This window comes from Rattus norvegicus, chromosome 15, assembly GCF_021556685.1.
Source record: "Rattus norvegicus strain SHRSP/BbbUtx chromosome 15, alternate assembly SHRSP_T2T, whole genome shotgun sequence".
Lineage (NCBI taxonomy): Eukaryota > Metazoa > Chordata > Mammalia > Rodentia > Muridae > Rattus > Rattus norvegicus.
Window position 1 is genome coordinate 104,520,001 of NC_141548.1, and position 5,354 is coordinate 104,525,354.

Sequence of the window (5,354 nt, forward strand, 5' to 3'; positions counted from 1 at the left end):
ACTTCTTGTACGTCAGCGTGGGGCTCCACGGGTATTCCTAGAGCTCGAGAAAGCTGCTCCAAGAAGCACTGGACTCAGGCTTGAGAGATGGCTCAGTGGTTAAGAGAACTGACTGCTCTTCCAGAGGTCCTGAGTTCAAATCCCATCACCCACATGGTGGCTCACAACCATCTGTAATGGGATCTAATGCCCTCTTCTGGTGTGTCTGAAGACAGCAACGGTGTACATGTATAGAATAAGTAAATATATCTTTAAAAAAGAAAAAGCACCGAACTCTCAAACCATCCCCCAGGGGCCTGTCTTATGGGGAGAGCTACTCAGAGCTGTGCCAGGGTGTGCATAAGATGCCCTGAAGGCACATGTGTCTGTCTGCACATCTGAGTACAATACCCACAGGGTCCAAAAGAGAGCACTGGATTCTCTAGCACTAGAGTCCCAGTGGCTGGAACCTCCTGGGTCCTCTACAACAACAGTATATGGTCTTAGCCACTGAGCTATCTCTCTAGCACTTGGCACCACTAACTGATAACTCAGAACAGAAAGGAATCTTCCTTGCATTGGGGGAATCTGTGCATATTGTGCTTGTCATGCTTCTTGTCCTGGATCAGCCGTCAAGGATATCCTCTGAATGCCTATAAAATGAAGTTTTTATAAACACTGCAGTATTAAGTTTTGTAGGTAATAGAATCGACATCTGGCTTTTGTCATCTGAGGTAAGTTACAGTGATGTAAGAACAAGTATCCAGGGTTTTCCCCAGCACCCATATGCCACCACAATGAACTAACTACAGCTTCCATTCTAGCGCCCCCTTCTGGCCTCTTCAAGCACCAGCACAAACATGGCACACACACAAATCTGTAGGCAAACACTCATACAGACACACACACAAAAAAAAAAACAAAAACATTTTTTTTTAAAAAGAGAGACCGATCATGAGACATCTACTCTTTTGCTCTCCTACCTACAATGAAGAATCAGAAACTAACTTTTCAAACTTCATGCTGCGGCTGGGGTTCCACTTAGTCAGTAGGCTCCTTGCTTAGCACGCACAGAGCCCCGGGCTCCATCCCCAGAACTCCAGGCTTCTTTATTAGACCATCTCTCTACTGTTCCTGTGTCATCAAGGGACATTTTTTTCTCTCTTTGGCCATGTGTAAATGCACTCTAGCTTGCTCTGTATTTTTTATTTTCTAAGGGCCTCTTCTTTCTTTTTGTTGAGAGCTTCACTTTAGTTTTGAAACATACAAACCCACATCTTTCTCCCCTGCAAGAGATAAGGTCATGTACATATGTGGACAATTTCAGCTTTGCTAGTGCCGCTGTTTCAGAACAGAGAGAAGGATGCGTTTCACCGCTGTCCCTGATATGCGTTCCTAATGCAGCCCTTTTCTAGAAGTAGAGCATAACCTACTTCCATGTCCATTTCTTAAAGATTTAAAGAAGGGGGAAAATACTCCTAACCTAATTTTTAAAATAGCTCCTGTATTTAGCAGCGTGGGAGTTTGTGGAAATGGAGTTCTTAATAAAATGAAAATAAAAAGTCCTCACATATAAACAAAGTAATAAGTACACTTTAGTCAGATTCAAGGGCAATCATAAAGAAAAACGTCGAGAAAAAGGTGTTTTTTTATCAAAATTGATATAATGGAGGGTGTGTGTGTCTATGTATGTGTGTGTGTTGTGTGAGTCTGTGTATGTGTTGTGTGAGTGTGTGTATGTGCGAGTATGTGTGAGTGTGTATGTGTATATATGAGTGTGTGTATGAGTGTGTATATGTGTGAGAGTGTGTGTATGAGTGTGTATGTGTCTGTGAGTGTGTATGTGTGTGTCTGTGTATATGTGTGTATGTATATGTGAGTATGTGTGTATGAGTGTATGTATGTGTGTAGGTGTGTGAATGCGTGTATGTGTGTATGTGTCTGTAAATGTATATGTGTATATGTTTGTGTATGTGTGAATATGAGTATGTGTGAATGTATGTATGTGTATGAGTGTTGTGTGAGTGTATTGTGAGTATGTGTATGTGTGTGTATATGTGTATATGTATGTGAATGTGTGTTTATGAGTATGTATGAGTGTGTGTGTATGAGTGTGTGTATGTGTATGATGTGTATGTGTGTGTATGAGTGTGTGAGGGTGTGTGATTGTGCGTATGTGTATATGTGTATATAAGTATGTGTGTGAGTATGCATGGGTGTGTGTGTATGTGTGTGTATGAGTGTGTATGAGTGTGTGTGTGTGTGTGTGTGTGTGTGTACATAGATACATATGCATGTGGAGGCCAGAGGACCACCTTGGTTGTGTTTAGACAGGATCTCTCACTGGCCTGAATTTACCAAGGAGTCTCTGTAGATGGGCTGGCCATGGAGGCCCACCTTTCCCTCTCTAGTGACATTGTCAAGCTATATTGTTGGTGGCAACGCTGAAGAGTCACTGCTGAACGTCTGACATTATCAAACTCTTGAACATGAATGCCAGCAACAGTCGTAGGGAAAGATTTTTTACATCTTGACTTCGGGTGGGAAGAAAAGTAGCCCTGTCCCTTTCCTCTGGCTTCTTCTTGTGGAATTTCCTTTTCTTGCTCTTTTTCTCTGTCTCTGGTGTAGCCGATTCTTTCTCTCCCTTTGCTGTGGGTGCCTGCTGTAGCAAGAACACACAATTTTTAATTTCCCCGTAACCTATAAACATGCAATTAAAACGAGATTGAAAATGTTCAGAAGATATGCAGTTCTTCCTCCCGCCCCATCTGGCTTCTGGATGGCTGAGGTTGCTTCCTGCCGGTGTCTCTCTGAATGGGAGATGGTAGGGGTTAGGGGAGGGGGCAGGGGGGAGGGGGGAGGGAGGGAGATGGGGGAGGGAGGGAGATGGGGGAGGGAGATGGGGGGGTATGGGGAATACTGCAGAGCACCAGGAGCAAGAGAAGGCTTTCTTCTCTTTTTAAAAGAAGGTAAGAGTACTGTTTGCCAAAGCCTGGCCCTCATATGCCTCAGGGCCCACATACCTCACATATGCCTCACATTCATTCATGAGGACCTATGGGTAGTCGGAGGGCGTGGACAATGGTGGCTTTTGGTTTCTTATCCTTTGGGTTTGGATGAGATGGCAGCACTTCTCTTTAACGTGCTTCATTACACCAATTCTCAGAGCATGTCAGTCTAAAATTCAGTATGCTGTACGTCTCAGATAACATAAAATGAATTATGCCGTTAGCTCAGGCTAGCCCACTGAAGGTGACCTTGAGGGTAATCCTCTGCCTACACCTCCCAAGTGCTAGGATTACAGGTGGGTATCGCCACACCCAGGGCCTGGTGTGTATTAGCAAACAAGCCGCATCCCAGCCCCAGATACATGTTCAGCCTTCATGTATCATTTCAACAGCTTCATGGAATGACAAAGTACTTTCGTTTCAATTTAAGTCCTAAGCAAATGTTGAGGAGAAGGCCCTCCCAGCAGGGGGAACTCCCAGCAGCAGAGGCCAGGAAAGCACCTGAACAAGACCCAGTATGGTGCACAACGAGTCTGAAAGGGAAGTGTGAGGTCAGAAGTAAGGTCAGAGGTGAGGTCAAAGGGGACATCCTTGACAGGAAAGATCTCCAGCCACCACCCTGGCTCACCACAGCCTCACCTTCCTGGAAACACAGGGACGAACTTATCTGAAAGCAGGGAGGGGACATTAGTCACAACCTTCCGAATATCCCAGGACACCCCGAAGAGAACTGAAGGGACTCCAGCCAGCCCAAGTATCAAACATGGTTCTGGCAGGCCCTGCCCCCAGCCCCATTCCCTCTGCCTTGCTAAAAAACCATTAGATTCAATTCCTAAAGCCAGCCCCCAGGGTCTATTTCCTTATTGGGCCACTTCCTCCTCCTGAGGCTGACCACCAAGGTCCAGTCATCAAAGTATTGAAGTCTAGCAATCAAAACAGTCAAAAGGCCCCCTCAGTTCACCAAGTTAATATTAAACGCCTCATCCTAACAGGCTTTCCCCTTTTTCCTTTATAAACCGCCATTTTCCCATGGGCCTTGTCTGTCTCCTCTCTATCCAGAGGCAGGCCTTTGACCCTCTCTCCCTCCCTCAGGACAGAGACTCCTTCCCCTTCTCCCTTGTTCCCTTTCCCTCTCTCCTGTCCTCTATCTCCTGTCATCTTCATCTCTTCATCCTGTCTCTCCCTCTGGGGCAAATACATCTCCCTTGTGTGGAGAACTTGGAGCTCCTGAGCCAAAGGATGGAACCGTCACTGTGTTATAGACAGGAACTTTCTGGGGACAGATGAGAAATCGTAAAGAGGCAGCAGTAAGTCCAAGGAGAGGTCCAAGGGATATAGAGAACACCCTAAAGTCCAGAGAACACCCTAAAGCCAGGACCCTCCCCCCAAAAAAAACCTTTTTGTGGAAAAGTCAACTCCACCTGTTACTGAGATGCAGGTCCTCTAAATTGTGGTATTCTCTCCGAGGAGGAGGAGTGGCCTCAGAAGGTAAGCTAAGGGTGGTGAGTAGGGACGAAAGGGGAAGGGGTAAATTATGAGGGCTCCTCCCCATCAGTAAAACATGAAAGTAAACAGTTGCTGGGGGCGGAGACTGACCAGCTAAAGTGCGGAGAGACTAAGTTTGGACTCAGGGTGATCTGCCAGCAAGAAGCAAACAAGGGCTCTTAGAATGCAGTTTTCCAGGGTTTTCTCCTGAGTTGCGCTTCTGCTGATGCAGCTGCTTTGGAGTCATTCCTGCTCCCTGTAACCAACTCCCCTCTCCTAGTGTGAGTTGACGCACGACTGTGTGTGTGTGTGTGTGTGTGTGTGTGTGTATGTGTGTGTGTGTGTGTGTGTGTGTGTGTGTGTGTGTGCGCGCGCGCGCGCGCACTGCACCACCCCAAGAAGTCTGTCCCACAACACCTGTCGGGACACCCAGCAGCGAACACCCTAAACGTCCCGTTCTTCACAGTTCAGCCTCCACTGCTCTCAGGGCCAGATCAGCCGGCTGGATCTTAGCTACCCCTCCCTGCAGCTGCTGGGAGTAGGCCAGTCTTGGCATCCCTTGCACTGGCCTGAGTCACACTGCCTCATCAGAGAACACACTTCTAGGGGAGCCCGGAATGCTTCGCCTGACCCGAGTCTGTTGTGCCCTCTGACCCTCCTACCAGGCTCCCTCTGCTCATTTTCAGCGAGCCTTCCCTCTCAGAGGAGCAAGTGGAAGTCCCCGCCACCGGCTTAAGGTTTAACCTGGTACAAGGGTTTTCTCTCTGGGGACCGGCTAAATACTTCAGGCAGCCAGCCTCAGAAGGCGGGAGTTTCCTGTCCACTCCTAGCAGGCACATGTGTCGATTGGTGAGTAGTCAAAGCCGGGTGCTGCAGACCTGC